Here is a 27,480-nt window from a genome sequence, read left to right on the forward strand (position 1 = left end):
TCCATAATAATATAAATATGGACATCTTTTCTGTCATTCATAGGGACCACCTTTATAGAAGACTGTGTAGATCAGGGGTGTCAAACTCGCAGAGTCACAGCAGCGTCACATGATATATCATGACATTTTTTTCCCCTTCGCTAAATCAGGTGTGGGTGTGGCCAGCATGTGACACATCCGACCCATGGGCCAGGAGTTTGACAGCCCTGTTGTAGACAATTGCTGATGAGTGTTTTTCCAACTTGGCAACTTTAAGATGTGTGGACTCCAGATTCCAGAATTACTCAGCTGGGAATTGATGTCCACACATCAGTGTGGCCAAGTTGGAAAAACACTGCTGTAGATCAGCCCCTAAGTACTAAGTATGTTGAAAACCCAGTAAACTGCTTAAGAAAAATGAAGTTTAAAAAAGATTATTTTATAGAACCCTCACTCTTCAACTTACTTGGTCAGTTTAATGCATTTTTTAACCAAATCTCCATTCTCTCAGTCTTTGTTTACATGGCATAGAAAAAGCTTGGGGGAATCAATCAAAGTTCCTCTTAGTCCAGTAGTGGCAGACCCAATGAAATATGTCCATCCCTTAAACATGATGATATCTAAGTAATTAAAATGTACATTGTGATGTCATACCATAATATATGTCCTTTCGTACTTCCGGTATAATGAACAACATGTACAAAAGAAGAGGCATTTGCATTGTGACACATATCTTGTCACTTTTCTCCCATGAACGCCTATGATGTTTATGGAGTTGTTGCGCACACTTTTTTTCAATATAAATTTTATTTGGGTTTTCACAAAATACAAATAAAACATCTTTTTTTGAGAATAGCATGATCCTGGATTATCACTTCTTCATGCAGACACAAACTCAATTTCATATTCATCTTTGTCTTATTACTATTTTAACATTTTCTCCATAATTTTTCCCCTCCCTTGGTTTTCTCAACTTTATTTTTAATTATCTCATATCTAAATTCAATTATATTATCTTTTTCTAAATTTCAATGTCTTTCTAATCTTTATATTTATACCTTTGTCTGTCCTGCTTCAATTTCATATTATCTTTTCTCATTAAACAAATTTTCCCCTGTAGTTACTAATTGGATTATGACATCTTTATATCTTTTAATTTTATCCATTCAACTCTTAAACTTCAATTTATGCCTTTAGAATTATAACATTCAATACAGTACATAACTTCCAATCAAGTTCTGCTTGGTACATTCTTAAAAATACACACTGTTCTTATATATATATATATATATATATATATATATATATATATATATATATATATATATATGTATAACAATACTAAATAAAACACTCATTCCATTCCAATTCAATTCTATCATTAATATTAGTTACAATCTTAACGTCTTTAACATTTCTTTTCAACTGAACATCATACTTCCTTGGGAACACTTATAAATTTTCCATAATGAATTCTTTTTTTCCATATTTCTCTTCACTTATATTTTTATAAATCATTAATAATAATTAAAATGTTCCCATCCTTTCCTAATGTCATTCTCTTTATTTCATTTATTTATTAACAAACATTCCATTGCATTACCATAAGTATTTTATCCATCATTTTAATCATACATTGTTTCATATTTTCTAAAATTATCTCTATTTCTAATATAACAATACTATCTTATGTACCTTTGCAGAATCCCTTTTTCAATTACATTTTCACCCATTATCTCTAAATAGGCTTATACTTTCAATCCTTATACATTTTCCCTGTTTCTCTATATCTTGTTTCTGTCTTTTATAACTTCTTTTCCTTTCCTTCTTCCTCCTCTTCTTCTCCCTCCCCTTTTTGCTCTCTTATCTCTCTACTTCTAATTCTCTCTTCTGTAATCCTCTCTTTTGTTGCTTCCTAATATTGTAATTATTTTTCAAACTATTCTTTTCTTTGGTTGTTTTTTTTAAGTCTTAAATTCTCCATTCTTTTTCCCCCCTTTCCCTTTTCCCCCACATAAAATTACTTGATCATTAAAGATGGCTTCTTCTTTGTCCCAACCTTCTTGTTCTACAAGCGTTTCTTGTTGTTTCTCATAGTTCTATATTTCCATTTCTAAAAATTGAAATATGAAACCAAAAGAACATCTTCCTTCTTGAGCATCTTCTTTCTGTTTTTTAAGTTCCATTTTCAGTTCTTCCAAAAGTGATGCCATTTTAAACACTTTCAAACAACCACACGATTGATTTTAGTCATTCAAAACAATAGCCAAAAATCCAAAAATCACCAAGTAATCCAAATAATCCAAAGCTTCTTGCTTCTTTTTTCCACTTTCTCTTCCTGGGGTTCTATTATTTTGTTACAAAGTTTCAGTTAGAATATATATTTTAGGAATCTTGTTAAAGTTTCACTGTAAGTTCCTTTTAGTTCCAGGCAGTCTCCTCCATTTTTCCAGATATCGCCCTTTTATTCTTTCCTTTTCTCTCCTTTCCTTCTTTTAAAGGTTTTTGAGTATCCAAAAGTCTTTATTATCCCTTTGACATTTTATTTTCAGCTTAAATGCTTATTAATGTCAAAGTGGATTTTTGTCAATTTCTTACTTAAATCTCTTAGCTGTCAGTATAAGGAAGGGAAGAAAAAAAAAGCCAAATCCTTTCCCTTCCCTTTCTCCTCCACTGCTTCAAAATCATCTTTGGGAACAATGTTATTTTTTATAGTTCAAATTCCAGGGTACCTTACGTTGTTGCTTTTTCAGTTCAACCCGGTCAACCAAAACTTTCTCTTCTTATTTTCCTCCTGCATATTCTTTTCTGGTCGAGTTCTTCTTTGAGGTGGCCATTTCTGACCACCGCTGCAACCACCTTCAGGAAAGGGAGTAATGGCCAGCTGAGGGAGGAGAGATGAGGCTCTCCTTGACCCTTCTGGCAGTCTCCCCCCTCTTCACCACCTCTACAGGATGGCTTAGCCCCTAATCCAGCTGGCTCAGGGTGCTCTGGCGGCGAGCACAGATTGAAACCACGCACAATTGCGGATTTTGGTCCGTCGCCGAAGAAGCTCAAACCAAAAGTCCTAAGTCCTTGCACACTCTGTCCCACCATTGCTCCCCTGCAAATTATATTTAGAAGCATGGAGACAATAAAATCTTTAAAAAAACCTATGACCTGTGTTCTTTATTAATTTAAAGCCATCCACTTTAGTGCCGTCACTGCTTTGTGTGGTTGTGAATTCTACAAGTTCAATATTTACTGTGGTGGTGGGGAAACATAGTTTCTTGTGCACGTTTAGATCTTTCTCTAGTATTTTAGGTAGGGAGAAAGCATTCATGTTCACTTTCTCTGTGCTATGCATGATTTTATATACTTCAACCTTTCCTGTCCCCACCCCTTTGTCTTTTCTTCTGAACTAAATACTCTGAAATATTCTAAACTTTTTATCATAGCAAAGGGTGTTCCAGCTCGACTTTGATAATTTTGGTGACCCATTTCTGTACACTAAAAGCAGTGTATGAACCTAAGATTAAAAAATCTAGGACAATTAAAGGATCTCCAGCTGGTTTTTTTAAAGATCACCACGCAAGATAGGGCAAGGGTTGTGATGCAACATTCCCTGTATTGAGAATCATCACAAAGAAATTCTTTGATTAGTAGCCTTTCCTGAGGCTGTCCAGACTAGGACATAACAAAATAAAAGAATAACAGAATTGGAAGATACCTGCTGAAGGAGGATAACTTATACTATTTCAGACAAATGACTGTCTACTCTCCTGTTAAAAACCTCCAGTGATGGAGCATCTACAACTTCTGGAGGCAAGTTGTTCCACTGAATAATTTTTCTAGCTGTCTGGAAATTTCTCCTGAGCTCCAGTTTGGTTCCCTCCTTGATTAATTTCCATTTGCTGCTACTTGTTCTGCCTTCAGATGCTTTGAAGAATAGATTGATCTCCTCTTCTTGTGTGGCAGCCCCGTAGATATTGGAACACTGCTATCATGTCACTCCTAGTCCTTCTTTTCATTAAATTAGAAATACCCATTCTGACCATTTTCTTCATAAGTTTTAGTCTCCAATCCCCTAATCCTCTTTGATGCTCTTTTCTGCACTCTTTCTGCTGGCTCATATTTAAGTGAATGGCTGTTAGGAGTCCAACGCCTCTCTCAAAGTTACTACTATTGAGCCAGGTACCACCTATTCTATACCTGTGTATTTGGTTTTTCTTGTCTAAATGTAGAATCTTACTTTTCTCATATCCTCAGATTATTTTATCATAATTTCCTCACACTTGAAGATAGCAATAGCGCTTAGACTTTTACTGCTTCAAAGTGCTTTACAGCCCTCTAAGCAGTTGACAGAGTCAGCATATTGCCCTCCAATGATCTGGGTCCTCACCTCACTGGGTCCTGATTTTACCGACCTCGGAAAGATGGAAGGTTGAGTCAACCTTGAGACAATCAGAATCAAACTCCTGGAGCGAGCAGTGAATTAGCCTGTAGTACTGCATTCTAACCACCGTGCCACCACCAACATGCTTTTAATATCTGACATATATATTGATTGTAACTAATAACTAGCAATAACTGTATATTATATACATCTAATGAAGCAGAGACAAAGCTCTCCTACATTTTGACATGCTTTGAAAAGTGCATAGTCTCACGCTATTTTTTTTAAAGCTTTCCTTTTAAAAAAAGTATGAACAAGTGCCAATGACAACAACCACCCACAGTTGAAAAACCCACTGTAGACCTGCTCTAGATCCAGAGAAAAGGTAGGGAAGCAGTAAAGGTATGGATGCTACTCAGATGACACCAAAGATCTATTACAGTCATTCTGAGCATGCTTTTGGGAGTTCATTCCCATTTTTTCCCTACCCAAGTTAGAAGTTAGAGCAGTACCTTATTTTGCAAAACCAGCTTAACCTGAGAGCCCAATGGGGGATGTGAAGAATAGTGTGTTGAGGTGAGAGCAGCTGTACAATGTCACCTCCAAATCTTGGAGAGCTATTTCTGTATGCAGCTGAGAAAAAGAGTGGAGGGAAGAAGAGTGTGAAACTCCTGGGTATTAAAATGCTTAAAAAATAAATAGGATTTTGTTGAAATTTAGTTCGACATATGTATGAGTTTAAAAAAATGAAAGAAATGGGAAAATCCGTGCGTTTGCTTCCCATATTCAGTTGTAAGATTAGCATCTCTCATAGGTTATACTTCAACACATGTTATCAACCCTTTTCTGCTATGATTGTGTACGTACCCACCTGCTTATAAAATGCCCCAAACTGAGTTTTAGGATTCCCAGAGAAGGTGCTGAAAGATCTAACATCCTTTTCCTGGTCTTTTGAATCCAATTCTTCCAGCTGATTTTTGATTGGACTAGAATGATCCTAGATCCCACAAGATGATCCTAAAGATCTGAGTTCCACCATCACATCAAAGTTTACCATCTACAAAACTGAATGAAAATTGGCTTCCTTCTGCATCAGAAAATAAACTGAAATATTTGTGCTATAACTTCAAAGTAAAGGTATAGGTAAAGGTTCCCCTGACATATACGTGCTAGTCATTTCTGGTTCTAGGTGCTCATCTCTGTTACAAAGCCGAAGAGCCAGCGCTGTCCAAAAACATCTCTGTGGTCATGTGTCTGGCATGACTAAATGGCGAAGGCACAGAGAACACTGTTACCTTCCCACCAAAATGGTCCCTATTTTTCTACTTGCATTTCTACATGCTTTTGAACTGCTAGGTTGGCAGAAGCCGGAACAAGTAACTTGAGCTCACTCCGTTATGTGGTGCCAGGGATTTGAACCGCCAAATTGCCAACCTTTCTGATTGACAAGCTCAGCGTCTTAACCACAGAGCCACCATGTCCCTTTTAACTTCAAACTGAGGGACAAATATAGATTAACTGAAGATATTTCCATACAAAAATAAAAACAGTCCTCATAAACAGATATTAGGAAAAACAGTCATTATTGCTTCACAGTTTAGATTTCTATATGCAAGGATAGGTTTTTAATACATCTAAACATTGCTTAATTGTGTGATCTCTCAATCTGAAAGGACAAGAACTTTGAAGTGTCAATCTTAAAACACCTTCTCACTAGGGGTGGGATTCTACCAGTTCAGACCGGTTCTATAGAACTGGTTGTAATGATTCTGCGCAGTTCGGAGAACTGGCAAATCGTAACCCTGGCTGGCCCCGCCCCTCTCCGCCTGCCCCTCCACTCCCCGCCTAGTCAGTCCTTATCATGCATGCGTGACATCACATGCATGCCCGACATTGCTGACTGCATTCGCCCCCGCCCCCCATGCTCTATTTTTGGCCTCCTGGGCCTCAGGGAAGCTTCCTGGGATCAACCCCCCACCCCAAGGAGGCAAAGAAAATGGAGCACGGGGGGAGTGCTGCAAAAAAAAAGAAGCCATGCCCACCCAGTCACATGGCCACTCCCACCTAGCCACACCCACAGAACTGGTAGTAACGATATTTGCATCCCATCCCTGCTTATCACTTTTGTCTTTTAATGTTAACTATCGATAATTTTACAGATTTTGCTTGCTTTTACACAGAAGAGTAGGGGATAGGTTTCCTACTGGCCTCTCTTCACTTTAGCTATTTTTACACAACACTTACAAAGTGCAATCCTCTACGTGTCCTTAGAATTGAGCAACTTCAACAACCCACTTCCCAGGTAAGTGCGAAAAGCTTCAACCTGGGGCTTTTCAGATATCTCAGAATTTGCATCACATCCAACTAGAAAGTCTAGGAACCCTAAAAATCATTGCTGAACTGAGGAACATAATGAGGGTTGCAGGGCAGATGCCTCCATCAGCTCCACTGTGAACTCATTCACTGAACATCTTTAAGCAGAGGCTGGATAGTTCTTTGGGAACAACACACTCATCAAGTGTATTTAGGTTAAACAAGTGGGTGGATTAATGGCTTGCTAAGCCCAGCACAATGTTACGATTTTATATTTTTATACAAATAAAGATTTGAATATTTATATGATTTTTGCATGAGAAACTGTCACAGTATTTCACAACTGACACTGATACACCCATGTTAAATATAGTAATGTTGGTATCATCAGTGCTGCATGGTCCTTTGAACTATTCCCCAAATTATGCATGGAGAAACTTGGCTTTTCAACTAAATGTAACCTTAGCAAAAACTAGAGTTGAATATCATCCTAACCTCTATATCTTTTGCAAATTTCCCATAATGCATGGTTGTGTTCATTCCCTCCCACTTTCTCTCTACTCTAAATATATGATTCCAGAAACAAGTTTTATTTAAAAGTGAGATAGTTGTTAGGTGATTTTATTACCCTTCTTGCCACAATTGTTAAGTGAGTCACTTTTTTTCTGCCTTTTAATGACCCCGTAACCCCTTACATCAGAGTGGAGTTGGGGCAACTGAATGAAGCAGAGTGTTTACTGACCAGATGCCTTTCCTGTCACCAATGCAGGGATCACAGCAGATAATTACTCATTGTGCCCAGAGAGAGAAATATTGGCCCCTACCTAGGAATTGTTAAGTGAGCCATTGCAGTTTTAAATTGGTAACATGGTTGTTAAGTGAATCTGGCTTCCCCATTGATTTTGATGGTCAGTAGGTTACTCCTGGGACATGGCAACCATCATAAATATGAATCCGTTGCCAAACATCTGAGTTTTGGTCAGAAGTGTGAAACATGGTCATAAGTCGCTTTTTTCAGGGCCATTATAACTTCAAACTGTGACTAAATGAACGATTGTTAAGTCAAGGACTACCTATATAACACTGAATTAGATCCAAAATTTTAGAGGTTGATCCTTGGAAATGATTGGGACAAGTTAAATCTATTCTGAGCATGACTTAGTCTGGATTCAGTCCTGTGTATGAGATGATGGTCAGAAAAATCTCAAACTGAATGTTTCACTGCGACAGCTCTAAAAATATTGTAGCCTCAGGCAACCTGATAGGCTGAGCGAGATAGGTATGTTAGGTGAAAAATAATAAAAGAAGTTTCATAATAGAGCTCAGTTTCATTACAGACAGGATATTGTGCATGGATATTATTTTTGCCATCATTAACAATATATTTCTGCCACATTCCCTTCCCCTACATTCTCTTGCAAACTTCGCCAAACACATAAAATTTCTACAGTATTACATATCAGCCAAGGAAAACTCTTCCATAAGGTTACAGCAATAATAATAATAATTTTTAAAACACATGTAAACCTGAAGATCACCAGATGTTTTATGCTCTCTATTCACTGGTTCACTATTCACTGTTCACCTAATTGGCTTGCTTATTGTGTAAATCCAGCTATGTTTGTAGAACGTGGCTTATGGCTTGGTATGCTATGTGGACCCAGCTAATTGTGGCTTATACAACAAAACTGATTAACTAAACCAACCATGACTTAAAGTAATGTGTGAACTTTGTAATTTCATTACTAAAAGCCTATCCTCAGACTCTAAACTATTATTGATAAACTCTGCAATCCTGTGATCAACTCATTTTTTAAAAAAATGTGGAATCTTGTATACCAAGAAGAAGTTATACAAAAGGCTTTTAGTTACCAACTGGATGTTTTGGGAAATCTACAAACAGGGACTGTTATGTCCCCGGGACTGACACAAGTTCCCCATCAGGTCTGTTCCTTCCGCGGCGGCGTCAGCAGCCCCCATTGGCTGGCTCCCTTCGACAGCCGGTTATAAAAGCCGGCTGCGAGGTCGAGCCAGCCGCTGTTCGCTGGTAGGTCTGCCTGGTTAGAAGCAGACGCGACAGCCCCCTTTATTCCCCTGAATAAAGTGTGTTATTGGAATGCTCTGGTGTGGCCTCCCCTTCTTTCCGATTTATAACATTGGCGACGAAGGTGGGATCTGGCCAACCAGCAGCAATAGCAAAGAGCTGAAATCACACACCAAACGCTGAACCGTAGCCGCGCCGTGAGAGCTCGGTCAGTTGTGGATTGCAGAAGTGAAAGCGGAGCGTGTAGCCGCTCCGTGTAAAAAAAAAAAAAAAAAAGAAAGCTACATGAAGAGCAGGGCGCTGAGAGCCTCAGCCGCCGACACTGAGCGCAGAATTCAACTGCTGTGTTTGAATTCTGCTGTTAGCAAGCTTGGTGCTGTACTCGCAGCCGCCAGAACGCATTGGGCGCGCGATTTGAATAGCTGTCAGCACGACGCTACAGCTATAGCCGCCTACGCCTTTGGGAAGGCGCGGAATTCAAACGGAAGTCAGTTACAGGCTACAGCCATAGCCGACAGAGTCACATAGAGCGTGAAACACAGAGAGAACCTCTAAGAGCTGAAACACTAAGCTGGGGCAGATCTGCAAGCTACTGCTGCCACGCTTATCAGGGCCATTGTATTCCCAGTGAGATTGGCCAGTCTACCAACAGACTGAAAGCCACACTTATCAGGGCCATTGTATTCCCAGTGAGATTGGTCAGTCTACCAACAGACTGAAAACCCAATATGAATTCAAATCCGGCGTTCCCGCCATTTAAGCCAGATGAAGACAAGTGGGACTCTTACAGAAACCGCTTCAATCACTACATTGATGCCATTGGTCTGGCCGATGCTACAGAGAACAGGAAGAAATCGTACTTCCTGAGTTACTGCGGGCCGCAGTGTTCGATACCGCCACAGCGCTATTTGCACCCAGGAGTTAAAGAGCGTCCCTGGCCCGAGCTGTTAGAGACACTCTCTAACCACTATTTCCCAAAACCATCGCAGATCGCGAGACGTTTTGCCTTTCGCATAAGGAAGCAAGCAGATGGGGAATCTATCAATCAGTATTTGGCCGCCTGAGAACCGCAGCTCTCCACTGCGAATTCAAAAATTACCTAGACAACATGCTCCTTGACCAACTCGTCTGTGGAGTCAAAGACTTAAGATTGCAGAGGCGTTTGCTGGCTAGAAAAGACCTCAACCTCACTCAAGCGATCGAGGAAGCCTTGGCAGCAGAGCTAGTGACCCAATCAGCCACCGAAATACAAGGGAGCGCAGCCAAATCCAGTCCAGTCACCATCCACTCAGAGGAGGTGGTGCGTGAAGAAGACCCATCGAGCACCTAGAAGTTCATCGACTCAAGCCATCCAAGCAGCCACAGGTAGGAACTAGGCCTGGGAACAGCAACACGTCCAAACACATCCTGTTGTGCCTCGCCTGCGGGGGTTCCCATGCCAGAACGACTTGCAGGTTCAGGAATGTCACCTGCAACAATTGCGGCAAGAAAGGCCACATCGCCAGGGCCTGCCAGGCAACACACGTGGCTCCACAAAAGGCAGCATCCTTTTACTCCCCTCCGGGGCCACCCAGGCAAGTAGAAAATTGTTACACGTGCTACCAAGCTAACCATACTTTTCTGACACCTAATAAAATCACGCTTTCTATCCATTTAGAAGGTAAACCCTGTCTTATGGAAGTCGATACCGGGTCAGCACTCTCGATCATCTCATGGAGCACGCTCAAGAAACTACGACCCAACCTGTCCAGAAACCAGCTCCAGAAGAGTCGTCTCACCTTGAGGGACTACCAGGGGAAGAACATCCCAGTACTCGGAACAGGCAAGTTCCTTGTTAAATTCAAATCCTTTAAAGGCCATCTGCCTTTAGTGGTGGTAGATGGTACCCTCCCTAGCCTTTTGGGGTTGGATTGGTTCCCCTATCTCGGCCTTAGCTTAATGGGAGTTCATGCTGTCTCACCTTCCGATATCGACTCGCTATTTTCAGACTATGCTGATGTGTTCAGCGATGAATTGGGTTGTTATAAGGGTACGCCCATCTCCTTTTCAGTGGACCCCCAAGCAGTTCCCGTCCGTTTAAAGCCACGCAGAGTACCATTTGCTCTATGCTCTAAACTGGACGCGGAACTGGACAAATTGCTCAAACAAGGGGTGATCGAGCCCATGGATTTTGCTAAGTGGGAGACCTCAATTGTCACACCCCTAAAAAAAGATGGCAGTATAAGAATGTGTTCTGACTACAAGACCACAATTAACCGCTATCTGCAGACTAGCGCGTACCCAGTTCCGGTGATCCAACACTTACTACACACATTTGAACCAGGAACCATATTCGCCAAATTGGATATGTCACAGGCTTATCAACAGTTTCCTGTAGACAACCAAACGGCCGAATTGCAAACAATTGTCACCCACAGAGGGGCATTCCGATGCAAACGTCTCCAATTTGGCGTTAGCGTCGCCCCAGGTATATTTCAGTCATTAATGGAACGGATACTGCAAGGCCTCCCTGGCGTGGTTCCGTATTTTGATGATATTTTGGTATCAGCCAGGGACAGACCCCAGCTTCTCCTCAGAGTCAGAGCGGTATTGGATAGGTTCAGGCAGCATGGCCTCAAACTAAAAAGGGAGAAGTGTGCCATCGCCACTAAGCAGGTGGACTTTCTTGGGTATAAAATAGACGCCTTAGGCATCCACCCGGTGGAATCCAAAGTCAAAGCCATTCATGAGGCACCCACTCCTTCTTCCAAGTCAGAGTTACAGGCTTTCCTGGGGTTGCTAAACTTCTATGCATCGTTCCTACCCCACAAAGCATCAGTAGCAGAACCGCTGCATAGACTTCTAGACAAAAACACTCCATGGTATTGGGGACCCAAAGAGGATTACGCTTTTAAGGCAGTTAAGTCGCTGCTCACCTCGGACACTGTCCTAATACAGTTTGACCAACACCTTCCTCTAGTCTTAGCAGCAGACGCCTCACCTTTCGGGATCGGGGCTGTCTTGAGTCACAGACTGCCCAATGGCTCTGAAGCCCCAATCGCCTTCTTTTCGAGAACCTTTTCAGCAACTGAACGTAACTACAGCCAAATTGACAAAGAGGCCCTAGCCGCCGTAGCTGCGGTCAAAAAATTCCATGAATTTCTTTTTGGTCACAATTTCGAACTTGTCACAGACCACAAACCACTATTGGGGCTTCTCTCAGGTGAAAAGCAGACACTGCAAGTCTTGTCACCTAGGATGACTAGGTGGACCTTATTCCTGGCGGCTTACTCGTACAAACTAGTTCACCGTCCAGGAAAACACCTTAGCCACGCTGACGCCCTCAGCCGCTGCCCGTTGCCAGCACCCGTGGAGGACCCGGCCCCGGTACATGCCATTTTCGATGCCAGTGAGTTCAACCTTCCAGTCACTGCCGGCGACATCGCCCTCCACTCCAAAAAAGACAAACTTATCGCCCAGGTTCTGGACTGGGAACGGAGGGGGTGGCCGGGCAGCGATCTCTCACCTGAATTCTCACCGTTTAATACCCGCCAGCAAGAGCTTTCCAGTTTGCAGGGCTGCCTGTTATGGGGGACCAGAGTTGTCATTCCAGAACCACTGCGCACACCCGTCCTGAAGGCGCTGCACGAGGGACATCCCGGCATCGTCCGGATGAAAGCGTTGGCTCGGAGTTACGTCTGGTGGCCGGGCATGGACGACGAAATAGCAAAATGGGTAAGCTCCTGCCGTCCCTGTCAGGAATCCAGGCCAGCACCGCCAATCACCACCCCAACCAAATGGGAAAGTGCCAACGCACCGTGGTCACGTTTGCACATTGACTTGGCCGGGCCATTCCACGGCAAGACTTTCCTGGTGGTCGTTGATTCATTCTCAAAATGGATCGATGTGGCCCTCCTACTCGCGACCACCACCCAAGCAATTGCCCAGGCTCTGACCCGCCTATTTGTTACACACGGTCTGCCTGACACCATAATCTCAGACAATGGGTCCCAATTTACGTCCACAGAATTCAGTCGGTATGTCACCAACCTGGGCATCCGACATATCCTGACGGCTCCCTTTCACCCCGCTAGCAATGGGTTGGCGGAGAGAGCCGTTAGGACAGCAAAAGAGGCGTTGGCAAGATTCACTCAAGACGACTGGCACTCCAGACTCTCTCGTTTTCTTTTGAGCCAACACTCAACCCCATGCACTGTCACAAATAAGTCTCCAGCCGAGCTACTGATGGGCAGACGTTTGAGGACGGTGTTAGATAGACTGCACCCCCACTATTGCCCTGACACACCAATTGGTTCTAACAGTAGAGTCAGGAGTTTTGTATTACAGGACCGAGTGTTTGCCCGGAACTACGCGGGCGATCCGTTGTGGGTACCCGGAAGGATCGTGGCCATCACCGGTCCGAGATCATACCGCATCCAGCTGGAGGACGGGCACATCTGGCGGAGACATCTGGACCAGATAAGAAGTCACCAGAGCGAATTCGCCAACTCTGGCCCAGGGACTCCAGGGACACTCCAGTCGCCGCTCCTGAATCTGAGTTGGGACCACCAGAGTGACCAGCCTCCGCCGGCCGAACCGAGGGAACGGACGGTAGACCGGGACCATCCACCAGAGTCGCCAGCCTTACCATCCAATGACACTACCAGGTTACGTGACGATGACAGTTCAACAATCCAACCTGAAGACTGTGGTCATTCCCAGACTCCAGACCGAGTTCCGGATTGACCCTGTGCTCCCGCAAGCCCCGTTCCTGACTCACCAAACTCTGTGCCACTTTGTGTCTCACCAGAATTGCGCCGGTCAGGGCGCTCGCACAGGCCACCCGTTTACTTAAAAGACTATTCGTGTTCGTATCTGGGGGGAAGGGGTGTTATGTCCCCGGGACTGACACAAGTTCCCCATCAGGTCCGTTCCTTCCGCGGGGCGTCAGCAGCCCCATTGGCTGGCTCCTTCGACAGCCGGTTATAAAAGCCGGCTGCGAGGTCGAGCCAGCCGCTGTTCGCTGGTAGGTCTGCCTGGTTAGAAGCAGACGCGACAGCCCCCTTTATTCCCCTGAATAAAGTGTGTTATTGGAATGCTCTGGTGTGGCCTCCCCTTCTTTCCGATTTATAACAGGGACAAAGTACAATACCATATTTCCCCAACAGTATTCCAAAAAACAGATATTCAGAAGTATGATATCCCCTCTGACACTGAAGTCATATCCAAAGAGTTGTTAGTTGGTAGCCTTCTCTTAAGTCTCATCTCTTTTTATGGCATTCCAAGTTGGTAGCCATGACACTTTTTATAAAAGCGAAGCTGGCTGAGGAATTCTGGGAGTTGAAATTCACAAGTCTTAAAATGGCCAAGGTTGGAGACCTCTGCTTTATATGAAGCATAGCTTCCTATACCATATTTGTATCAAACCCTTGGTTATCAATTTATTCCAAATGGCAAAAGCTAAAATGTTTAAAACACATATCACATTATATGAATTGGCTAGATTAGAAAAATTTAACAGGTCTGTATACTGTGATTAAGAAGAAATATTTCCTAATCATCTTGAAGATTAGGGAGAAAAATAAAACATATTTCAGCAGCTAACCACCCACTGTTTGCTAGCAAACTAATTAATGCAACAGCTTTTCTCCACAATATCCTCAATGGTTGAACAGACTTATGAGTATTAACTTTAGTTATTACATCAACTGAGCTGGCTTAAGGAACCTGTTAGGTTTAAGTGGCTATTGTCTCCCCTGCAAAAGACTCTTAGAAACTCACTCCATTGGCCAGTAAGTGAGAGATGAGTGAATTCATCACAGTGTGATATAATTTATCCCGGGTGAAAGTTAATAACATTTCAAAAAGAAAAAAGAAAAATGAAAAAAAATGAAATGCCATCAAAATCCAAAGTCAAATGTATATGTCATATAATCCACAACAATGGCCTATGAACAAAGAAAAATGAACGAAGGAAGTTGGGAGCTTCAATATTGCCTGGAAAAAACTTGGGAAACTTCATAATGGCTGGGGGAGTTTGGAAAGTTACATGCTGGCTGGAAGAAGTTGAGAAGGTGTATGTAATCGGTGTGTGTGTCTCTCTGTGTGTGCGTTTGTGTGTACTCATGCAGGTGCTTTCAAGTCAGTGTTGACTCCTGTTGATTACCTGGTCATGTCCTTATAGTTTTCTTGGCAATATTTCAGAAGTGTTTCACTTGCTTTCTTCCTAAAATGGCTCAAGGTCACCCATATGGCTTTGTGCCTAAGGTTGGCTTACAACTCATAGTCTCCTGGTTTCTAATCGTGTGCCTTAACCACTACACCAGCATGTATAATCATTTGCAATTGGAGGTTGACGCCAGAATGACTGAGGCTACAGTAGCAATTCAGCTATGAAACTCACCTTTTGGTCTTTCAGCCAAATCTGACTCTGAGGGTTGTTGTGAAGATTGAAATGAGGGAGCAAACAACAACAACAACCTCTTTGTGGAGGAAAAAATAGAGAGCAAATCTGGGGCGGTCCGGATGCACAGTCTTTGATTGTGAATCTTCTCTGCCCACTTAGAGATTGGACTCCATTTCAATCGCATTTAATTTCAAGCATTGGAAAACACTGTAAGTGGCCACTTTTTACTGCTGGTGAGAGTGGTAGTAGCAGCAACACAAGAGGAAGAAGACTAGTAGATCTGTTGCAAAGAACAGGCCAAAGTTTGGGAACACTTGGATGCACAGGGATTGTAAAAAAAATATATATCAAGATGACAACTCGACCCACGCAATGAAAGCTGCTTTCACTTTTTTGGGGGGGTCACATACACCTCACATGCACCCCTACATAAAGCAGTCATTCTATTTTTTTAGCTTTTCATGTTGCCCTAACCTCACCGTTGACATTGGCCTAAATTCTGCAGTACTGTAAGAAATAACTCCTTGGGACTGAAGGAGGAGTTGAGGAGTGAAGCCAAGGCAAGGTGGTCTGAAGGTTACCCTCATTGTTATCTGCATCTTGTGAGGGTATGACAGCCAGCCAGTGGAAAAACTGCCCTGCCTATTCTGTAAAAGCAAAGAGAAGAAATAGCTTTGTCCTTGCTTTTTTGGCAACCCACTTACAAGCAAAGAAACCTGTCCGACACCCAAAATTCTTTATGGAAAAGAACCAATGTTCGCCCTGCTTCCCATATCGGTAAGACAACATAGATTTAATTAGGGGAAAATAACTGCTGGCTTTCACATTATAAAAACACCCTCACTCTCTCCAGAAAGCAGCCATCTCAGTCAAGTGAGCTTTTAACATGGGTTTCTATTTGCCGAAGAATTCTTCTTTTCTGGATCTATTGCATTAGAACATTGCTCGTTGAGATGTTGATGCACGAATCTTATCCTGACAATCACCAGTGTGCAACAAGGAGTGATTGTAAGAAATGCCAAATGAATTCGCTAATAACCGCAATCAATTAAAAGCACTTCTGTGTAGGTATTCAGTCCCAAGAACATAAATTCATTGTGCATTAAAATTAATCTTTCAGAACATGTGTGCTTTTCACACACATGCACACACACCCACACACACACACACACACACACACACTTCTTTGCTTAAGACATTCTTCCCACTGTGAAATTCCTTGTCTTCCTGGAAGTGGAGGTAAACTGATGCCCTCTTTTGAATAAAGATGGGCACTGCACCTTTTACAAGTCAGATTGCCTGGAGTACCAAAACGCCACCAGCTACAATATTGTAGTTTTAGGAGGAAGAGTTCCATGGCTTTTTGATCACATGCCCTGTTTAACCACCTTCAGTAAAATAGTTACCCACTTTAAAAATCCTATATTAATGAGTTTTGTATTATTTTCTTCCACACCATTTTTTTGTAAATACAGCTGGGTGCTATGGCAACCTAAGACAAGAGTCAGGGAAGGGTAGCAGATTTACTCCAAGTTTGGTGAAAATTATCGTCTAGAAGTTCCACATATATTGAGGCACCCTGACAACCATTGTGAGCAGGTAGAAAGCTACCTTTTAAAATGATCCGAGAAAGTCAGTGTGGTGTAGTGGCTAAAGGCACCACAGCAGAAACTGGAGGATCATGAATTCTAGTTTTGCCTTAGGCACAAAATCAGCTCTCTGATTTTGAACCAGTCATTCTCTTTCAGACAACTTCTGGACCACTTCTGAAAATCCTGCCAAGAAAATGGCAGGGTCTAGTCCAGGAAGCAGGAACATCAAAAGTCAACACCAATATATTAATCCTCATCATCATCCAGAGTATTGCTGCTCTAGAAGGCAATCTGTGACTTTCTACATGTTGCTGAACTACGACTCCAAGCAGTCCAACCAGCACTACTATTAATGACAGAGGCTGGAAGCTGTAGTTGTAATATTGGGAAAAATCAGAGATCCCTGCAATACCATGCCTAGCATTTCAGGGCTAATAGAAACAATATAGCGATAGTATTTAGGCTTATATACCATTCTATAGCGCTTTACAGCTTCTCTAAGCCAGTCAGAATTGAACTGCTGGCAGTCAGCAGAATTGTGCTGGAGAAGACTCCTGCGAGTCCCTTGGATTTCAAGGCGATCAAACTGGTCAGTCCTAGAGGAGATCAACTCTGACTTCTCTTTAGAAGGCTAGATAACTGGATAGAAGCATTCCTGTCAAACAGACAACAAATGGTCAAAATTGGAAGCGTCCTATCAAATTCTGTGCCTGTCAATAGTGGTGTCCCCCAAGGCAGTGTTCTAGGACCAACTCTCTTCATACTCTACATAAATGACCTCTGTGATCATATTAAGAGCAACTGCGTTCTTTTCGTTGATGATGTAAAGCTGTTCAATACCACAGACAATACTGCTACCCTTCAAAAAGATCTTGACTATGTATCAGAATGGTCAAACAAATGGCAACTTCAAATCTCAACAAATAAATGCTCTGTCTTACATATTGGCAAAAAAAATCCGAAAATAAAATACAAGCTGAATAGTCAAGATCTTGTTGATGATCCAAGCTCTGTAAAGGACCTTGGAATACTCATCTCTAATGATCTAAGTGCAAGAGAGCCCACTGCAATTACATAGCCAAAAAGGCATTAAGTGTGGTTAACCTAATCCTACGTAGCTTTTTCTCTGGTGATATCACACTACTAACTAGAGCATACAAAACATTTGCTAGACCAATACTTGAATACAGCTCATCAGTCTGGAACCCACATTATGTATCTGATATTAGCAAAATTGAGAAAGTCCAGAAATATTTCACAAGAAGAGTTCTCCACTCCTCTACTCGTTGCAGAATACCTTATGCCACCAGACTTGAAATTCTAGAACTAGAAAACCTTGAATTACGCTGTCTTCGGTCTGATTTAAGCATGGTATATAAAATCATATATTGTAATGTCCTACCTGTCAATGAATACTTCAGCTTCAACCATAACAACACAAGAGCACACAATAGATACAAACTCAAGGTTAACCACACCAAACTTGACTGCAGGAAATACGACTTCAGCAACAGAGTGGTCAATGTCTGGAATACTCTACCCGACTCTGTAGTTTCTTCCCCAAATCCCAAAAACTTTAACCTTAGACTGTCTACTATTGACCTTATCCCTTTCCTAAGAGGTCTCTAGGGGGCGTGCATAAGCGCACCAACGTGCCTACCATCCCTGTCCTATTGTTTCTTTTATTTTTCTTTTATTTTTCTTATATGTACCCATTTCATGTATTCATAACTATGTATACACTTATACGTATTATCTTATAAACAATTGACAAATCAAATAAATAAATAAATAAAATAAATAGATCCTGGAGATGAAAGTCAAATACTTTTGGCCACCTAATGAGAAGGAAAGACTCACTGGAGAAGACCCTAATGCTGGGAACGATTGAGAGGAATAGAAGAAGAAGGGGACAACAGAGAATGAGGTGGCTGGATGGAGTCACTGAAGCAGTTGATGTGAACTTAAATGGACTCTGGGGGATGGTAGAGGACGGGAAGGCCAGAAGGAACATTGTCACATGGGGTTGCGATGGATCAGACACAACTTGGCAACTAACAGCAACACTGAATTCTAACCATTACAACACCATATCAGTGCTAGTAGACTAACCTAGTCTCCACTAAACTAACCTTCCCACAGATGCTAATTATTGACCAAAAACTGAGTAGAGAAAAACATACAAAAGTGTACTTAGGAGCTGTATGGGGCATAACCATAAAAGTGTCGTGTCTATGAATCATTATCTCTACCTTTTTCACAGTAATTATTCAATGTTAAGCATCAGTTGACTGTCTCCCCAAAGCCAAACGGTGAGTATAAGACAAACATGAAAACAGCCCCTCCAAAGAATTGTATTTGATGAGTGTCATACTGCTTCTTTGGACTGCAAGAAGATCAAACCAGTCAATCCGGTCAATCCTAAAGGAAATCAACCCCGACTGTTCTTTGGAAGGACAGATACTGAAACTGACGCTTAAATACTTTGGCCACCAAATGAGAAGAGAGGACTCGTTGGAAAAGACCCTTGTCATTGGGAAAGGTTGAAGGCAAAAAGAGAAGGGGACGGCAAGAGGATTAGATAGTGGCATCCATGTAATGAACATGAGTTTGGGCAGACTCCAGGAGACAGTGGAAGACAGGGAGGTCTGGCATGTTGTAGTCCATGGGGTCGAGAAGACTCAAACTTGACTTAGAAATTGAACAACATAATGTTCTGCATGCCTATGGTTACTTGCCATAATTTTTGATAAATCTTATGAATATCTAACCTCAATCTTAGGAAACCTCCCTGTTAAGTTTGAGCAATGAGAGGCTGAACCAGAGCATGAGTGCAACAGTACTTTATTTTACAAATAAAGGGCTGACCGTGCTTGCCAAGCCTGGAACTGGCTCGCAGCAATCAGCAGCCAGTTGGACCCCGCAGCCTGCTTTTATAGCTGGCTGCTGGGGAGAACCAACCAATGGGGAATGGGGGAATAACGCCCACACAAAGTGAGTGGACCTGAGTGAGAACTCCTTGAGTCCTCAGGACATAACACTCCCCAAATGCAGGATGAGTGTGTAAGCAGAATAGAATAGTGCCAGGCAAAGATATAATAATACATACAGTATATATGCATTATTGTAGAATATGTATATATGTGCATACATTATACATCTCCATAGGCTGTTGCTCCCACCTAACCTACATGAAGATCCATTTATATTAGGAAAGCCCTGTTGCAACCCAGATGTCTTTCAAATTCCAAGCAGAGAAGAAAAGGAAGGATGCATTTTTATCAGGGCCCAGGACATTAAGGGAAGCTGGGACCAGGAGGCTGTATACTCATTTCCATATGAAAAAAAAAATGAGTTAAATTATAGATTAGCCTGGAGGGTTCATGAAATGTTATTTCCCTTTAGCTAGAAACCTTTCGTCACAAAATCTTGTGAGATCTGCTTGAGTTTAAAAGAAGCCAAGGTGAAACAAAGTTTTGCAGATCTTCAAAGGGGCATTTCACTGGAGAGTCAAATCCTTCATAGAGAAACACTGATCTGGTTCTAATCCCTGGGAGGAAAGGGAGTTTGTACCAGTGGTGGGATTCAAAATTTTTTTGAAATCCTTACACATACACAGAGACACAAGGAAAGGGCACTTAGTAATGGGTAATATAAGGCCCTTTCATATAGACAGACTATTCCCCAGGACAGGGGGAATCTACCACTGTATTTTATATACCAATAAGATTTGAAAATGTCCTAAATGCAATCACTATTTGGGGTGTTACTGCAAACTTGCAGGTGAAAACTAGCTTTAGCAAATAACTCATGATTCATTGAAAAAGTCCAAGAAAGAATCCAGTTATAAAAATTTAGAACCACTTGGTTTTTTTAAAAAAAACATTACAGAACAATGCCTTAATTAGGATCAAACTATCCCACCTCCCTCCTGGAACTATACATCTATCTTGGTAAGTTGGTTGATACGATAAGCCAAAATATGGGGATGAATAAATCTTGGAAGTATAGCTTTAGTAAGGATCGTAAGGACAGTTTCAGAAATAGCAGAAAGACCAATCGCAGATTTTAAAAGGCTTTTGTTTTATGATTTATGCAACCGTATGCTATGAGAGTGTGGATTCATAAGGGTATGTTTGTCCCCCCCACCCCAGCCCCCCAAAAATATGTAGTGGATCAAAATTGTGATAAAATGCAGTAAGGAAATGGATTTCCAGAAGGGAAAAGGTACATTCTAGAGGAGTAAGAGGCAACTCAATCTAGATTTTGGGTGTGAGAGAAAGAGGCTGAAGACAGGCCCACCCTAACAGTTCACAGAATATATTGTAGATGCAGATAGTGGAGTGTGGCAAGATTTTGTCTTTAGATGTTAATCAGTAAAGAACTCCGTTTCGAAAAATCACATTTATGGGTTATGGGTTGCGGGTGCTCCATCAGTGGACATTTTTAAGAAGAGATTGGATAGCCATTTGTCCAGAATGGAATAGGGTCCCCTGATTATGCAAGGATTGAAGACCTCCAAGGTCCCTTTCAACTACATTATTCTGTTAATCTCGTGTCACTCTTGGCTTTGGACCCAACAAAAATGAACAAATAGATGAAGATATGCTGCCAGATTCTGGGATATTGTAATGCAGCTCCAGATCCACTAACAGCTACTAGAACATCTGTAAAGAGTAGAGGTGGGGGGCTTCCCCATCTGATTTGAGTGCTGCTGAACTGAATTAACTTGTATCCTGACCCTATGAGTTGATGGATTCTGACTGAGATAGCTGACGTTTCTACACCATCCTTGAGATGCCCCAGAATCCCTGCATTAACAGAATCCTTTCATCTTCACTCTGTGTAAAAGGAAAGAGGCATTTGGTATAAGCAAAACAAGGCAGCAATTCCTACAAAGAAAGTTGAGTGGGTTCCCCTTATACAGTGGTGGGATTCAAATAAATTTACTACCAGTTCTGTGGGCATGGCTTAGTGGGCGTGGTATGGCTTGGTGGGCGTGGCTTGGTGGACGTGGTAGGGGAAGAATACTGTAAAATCTCCATTCAAACCCCACTTCAGGGGAAGGATACTGAAAAATCTCCATTCCCTCCCCATCCCACTAACCTGCTTTCCATCTCCGTTCTCCTGTACAGGGCAACAAAAGAAGACCCAACTGATCAGATGGGACTGGGGAGGCAGAGAATAGATGGGGGTGGAGCCAGTCAGAGGTGGTATTTGCCGGTTCTCCAAACTATTCAAAATTTCCGCTACTGATTCTCCAGAACTGGTCAGAACCTGCTGAATACCACCTCTGCCCTTGGAAGATCAGAAGGAAGCAAGGGTAGCAAGGCAGAAATGGCAGGAAATGGCAGGAAATGGCGCAACAGATTTCCCACATGCTGCACAGCGCCATGTGGTTTGTTTGTTTTTTTAAAAAAGAAGTTTTACTGGCATTTCAAATCTGCTCATACCCCAAGTTCATGGGATTGGAGAGATTCAGAACCGCTTTCACACTGATGATCTTAAGATTCTTCCCCTCCAATTGTTTGGCAGAGACAAAGAAGGAAGGCATTCTCTGGAATCGACTGGACACCTGACTTCTGCATGATAATTTCGTGGAATGAAACAATGCACCTCGGCTGCTGTTGCAACTGATTGTAGAACAAAAGACGGCAAGGTGTGTGTGTGTGTGTGTGTGTGTGTGTGTGTAAAGTCTCCTGTAATATTTTCTTTTCAAAGGCAAGCTGTGTGGTGTCTAGAAAGACCTCAACTCCAGACAAAGGTCTAATAATCTTCCTTCCTTTTCCCCAGAGAATAATGGATCAGTTAGTGCCCTGATGCTGTTTTAATAATGTACAATTTACAATTCATTGGTTACTAAGCACGTGGAGTATAATTAATTTCCACGGGCCCTTCCTGTGAATGCACATAGTCTTGAATATAATATGAAGAGAAGGTAGGAAAAGCAATATTCCTCTCTCTCTCTCTTTCCCTCTCCATCCCCCCCCCATCCTTCCTAACAAAATGAATCCTGGATTCCAGGCCATCTGTGTGATTTTGACAGGCAGTTGCTGTGTGCTACTGAGTGGGAAGTGGGGGTTGATTTCCCGTCACTCATTACATGTATGTTTCTGGGAAGCAACAGAATGAGGCACAGCCGACACTGTTGACAATGTCACGGGAAGAGATCTGATCAAACCACATTAATCGAGTTGCCAAATCACCCAGCCACATTAGCATCGTTCTTTGAAGGCACAGCTGCTCTGCTCCTCCTGGATGAGAAATGCGTGTGGCCCATCCGGTCGGTCCCAGGATGTGTGTGGCAAACACTGCGGCATAAACTGGAGCGAGGGAGGTAGACATTCTGAGAGATAAAAGGCAAGAGTAGATCTTTTAGTTTTCACCCCGACCGGCTCTTCTCTTTTCAGGGGCTTTTTCTCTGCGACTTCAACAGCAGCTACAAATGTAGGAAACTGAATATTTTGCGGAGCAGCTATTTATGCTAGGGAGGCAATGCAGAGTGGGAGGCAGAAAAGTCTTGGCATGGATTGAGCAATGGGTGGCTTTCTGTAAATGCGATGAATTAATGATCAGCACAATTTCTTTTCTTTTTTAAAATAATTTTTATTGTACTTTTCCACATTTAAAAACTCATATACAATTGTTTCAACACTGTGACATCAACATTTCTATTTAGGTCAACATACATAAATACATTAATTTTTATTTCTACTGTCTAACCAGTTATACCACTTATCCCAGACCGTATAATATTCCATAACTTCTCTATCTTGCTGTTCCAATGTGAGCTTGACCATCTCTGTGCAATCCATCACTTTCTTGATTATCACACTTTCAAAGGGGGTACTATCTAGTTTCCAACTCCGTGAATAAGCAATTCTTGCCACAGTCAGTATATGTACTATGATATATTTAGTTTCTTTATTAAAATCTCCTCTAATTATTCTTAATTGAAACATTTCAGGTTTAAACTCATTTTGGAGACCAATAATATTCTGTAACCAGTTCCTTAATTTTTGTCCGGTATTTTCGTGCTTTGGGGCACGGCCACCACATATGAAAGAAGGTACCCTGTTTGTGCTTACATTTCCAGCATTCTGGACTCATGTTTGGATATATTTTTTGCCAATCTTGGCAGTGCTAGATGCCAACGATAAAACATTTTATAAAGATTTTCCTTAGAGGCAGCAGAAATTGCTAATTTTTAATCAGCACAATTTCTAATGATGCCTTCATGTCTTCTCAACTATTCAGATAAAGTCCTGTTCCAGGTGCCACTTGATCATGATGCCCAGCAGATATGAGAGTCATATAGGTACTCCTTGATTTACAATCATTCATTTAGTGACCCTTTGAAGTTACAATAGCACTGGGGGGGGGGGGGGGGAAGTGACTTATGACTGTTTTTGTTAGATCTGGGAGGATGGTTCAAGAACGGAGGCAAGACTCAGATAACACAACAGCTCTTTATTAGTGACTTCAGATCTGAGCAAACTATCCCAGCCGCAGCAGCCCCTAGGCAGCCAATGAAGGCGATTTGAGTTTGCCGCTCTTGGCAGGGCCAATCGCGGCAGCCCGTTTACTGGCCAATCACATCAGTCTATGGCGACCAATCACGATCGGCTATTCGCGGGCCAATCAGAGTTGCAGGCTTTCGAGCCTGCTAGTCCAGAACAGTTTTCACACTTCTTTAATTCAGCACTCCCGTGGTCATGTGATCAAAATTCAGACGCTTGGCAGCTGACATGTATTTAGGGCAGTTGCAGTGTCCTGGAGTCATGTCATCACACTTTGCAATCTTCTAACAAGCAAAATTAACAGGAAAACCAGATTCCCTTAACAACCATGTTAGTAAATTAACAGCAGCAGTGATTCACTTAACAGTGGTGGCAAGGAAAGTCGTAACATGAACCAAAACTGACTTAATAACTGTCTTGCTTAGTGAACGTAAATTTTAAGCTCAATTGCAGACATAAGTCAAGGACTACTTGTAGTCCAGAGGTGGTATTCAGCAGATTCTGACCAGTTCTGGAGAACTGGTAGCAGAAATTTGGAGTAGTTTGAAGAACTGGCAAATACCACCTCTGACTGGCCCCACCCCCATCTATTCTCTGCCTCCCAAGTCCCAGCTGATTGGCTAGGTCTTCTTTTGTTGCCTGCACTGGACAACGGAGCTGGCAAGCAGGTTAGTGGGGTGGGGAGGGAATGGAGATTTTGCAGTATCCTTCCCCTGCCATGCACCCCCAGGGCCATGCCCTCCAAGCCATGCCACCCCCCAAGCCATGCCCACAGAACCAGTAGTAAAAAAATTTGAATCCCACCACTGTGGTAGTCTAGCATATTTGAAAGGGCATCACTTTAGAGGAGACTGTCATATAGTACTTAGCTGTAAATCTGCAAATAACCTGGTATGGTGAGTCATTACCTTATATGTGGCAGATATAAGGAGCAGAAGATAAACTCCAACTAAATTTTAATGAGTTTATATCAGAGGCAAAAATGAACTGGAGATCTGATTAGTTTGGCATCCATGCTACAGCTACTCAGTTATTGAAATTTATGTGATGTACATGCACCTACAATAACAAGAACACCGGTTGCAGCAGTCCGGGGGTGGGTGGGTGGGTTTCCTGGCCATTTTTTCATAGGGGCACAGATGGTGCCACTTTTTCCTTGGCAAGGTGAGACAGCATATCTTTCATGAGAGGGAGGGGGTATAGGTTGTATACACACACATGGCATTTAGACACACCTGCTTTCGAGTTGCCAGTTACAGGATCCTGTTTTCAACCTGAAGGTGAGGAGGAAAGATTGCAGGGTGTTGAATCAAGGGGCTCCCCCACCGTGCCATTTGTATTTTATCTAAAAGTTCTTCAAGATGCAGCTGTTACACTGAAAGGCCTGCAGAAGCTGCGGTTGAATTTCCTCCATGACACTGTCTGGAATAGCAGTTCCATTATCAAAAATCTCAGTATCCTAGCTCTCAGAGAAAGACATCAATTCCTGATCCATTATTTCTGACCCGATTCAAAATCGAGTAAAACCTGCTGGATGAACTGTTTGAAACGGGCTATCAATATATCTTGAAGTTGAACTATAGCCGTTATCATGTGATGAGTGCCACAGGTTCCTAGTGTTGATATGACACAACAGGCATTGTAAGGCCCTCTCCTGCAGATCTTCCTCAAATCTTTTCCTTTCGTTTATCAATGTGGAGGATCTGTATTGCTCCTTGAAAGCTCTGGCTGCATGGCTCTCCCTGTTTTTAGAAGCTGTTTACCAACTCTGACAAGGCAACTGTAATTGCCAATATAAATGGGATAGAGGTGCAGATGGTGTCTCTTCAGCAACAGCCATTTGCAGCATTTCCAATATGGGAGAAGACTTCCATTTGAATAAAAAAAGTTTTTCAGACAAGGCTTTTATTGCGCAATGATCCTGCCTCATTGATGGAACTTTATAAGGCACTTCGATGCATTGGTGTACACTTTGGAGGAGGCGACAAGGGGCGCATGTCCCCAGAGGGACATGGATCTCCAGGCGAAGCCATTATAGTCTGGCATCATCAGATATCAGCCCTTAATGGGAAGACATCACTGGTGTTCTCAGACTTCTGCAACTAGGAAAGCAGCAGTTCCAAGAATGGAAAACATCTTGTAAAGAATGGAATGGAATAGAATAGAATAGAATAGAATAGAATAGAATAGAATAGAATAGAATAGAATAGAATAGAATAGAATAGAATAGAATAGAATAGATTGGCCAAGCATGAGTAGACAAACAAGGAATTTGTCACGGGTGTATAAGTTCTCGGTGTACACTCAAAACAACAAAGTAATAAAAATAAAAATATCAAAGTAATAAATCAATGCATTTTTATATTTGTGCATGCTGCTTTCCATCTATATTAATAACTTGGTCTGTACTTTCTTTGAATAGTCATGACATATGACCTGATAGAACAGACTAGGTGGCTGTCATCCCACCTTCATTAAATCAAGTTGTTGTAGTTAATGCAACCTCTATGGCTTATTTTCAACATGTGCACGTTGCTTTCTTTTTACTGTTCATTTAAAAAATAAAAAAGAAGGGGATGTGTGGGCTGAGCTGACCAACTCTAAATCCAAAAGGGGCCATGTTTATTAAAGTTTATTTTGGTAATTTGTATTAACAACCAAAATACACAGTTAAAATGTAAATTAAAAATACATCAATCTCATGTGGGGAAGGGGTGAAGCTATCAAGTGGGCAGATTACTAACTAAAAACAACATTGTCAAAGAGAGAAGCACCCTCTTTTTCAACTCTTCTACTCACATTTATCCTATTTTGACCTTGGCTTTATTTTCTGCTGACCTGACTAATCTTAGCAAAGTGTGTACTAAATCAAGCAGGCAAACACTCATTAAAGCAAATAACCTTAATAAGCCATCAAGCAATCAACTCTACAAGGTCAACAGTAGAGCTCAAGAGTGCAGCAACATAAGATGGCTCTGAAGAACAGGGTCTGCGTTTAATAAGGTCTCTCCAAATGTCCCAGACAATGAGTCATCCATATTGGAAGACATAGCAGGTGAGTTTATGAATCTTCCAACAAACATAATTGGCAGCTCCGGTGAACACACGAACCACAGCTGTATTCTACCGTGATCTGGAATATATTCACTGATCACAGCTGGGTAATTTCAGGTACCATGCTTGTGTTGTTTAGCTTTGTTTAACATTGTTAAATATATAGACAGACCATCTGCACGGTATTTTTTTAAATTGGAAATTACAGCCATAACTTC

This window comes from Pseudonaja textilis, chromosome 3 (genome assembly GCF_049901715.1).
Source record: "Pseudonaja textilis isolate UNSWEBS1 chromosome 3, rPseTex1.2, whole genome shotgun sequence".
In the NCBI taxonomy this organism is placed as follows: domain Eukaryota; kingdom Metazoa; phylum Chordata; class Lepidosauria; order Squamata; family Elapidae; genus Pseudonaja; species Pseudonaja textilis.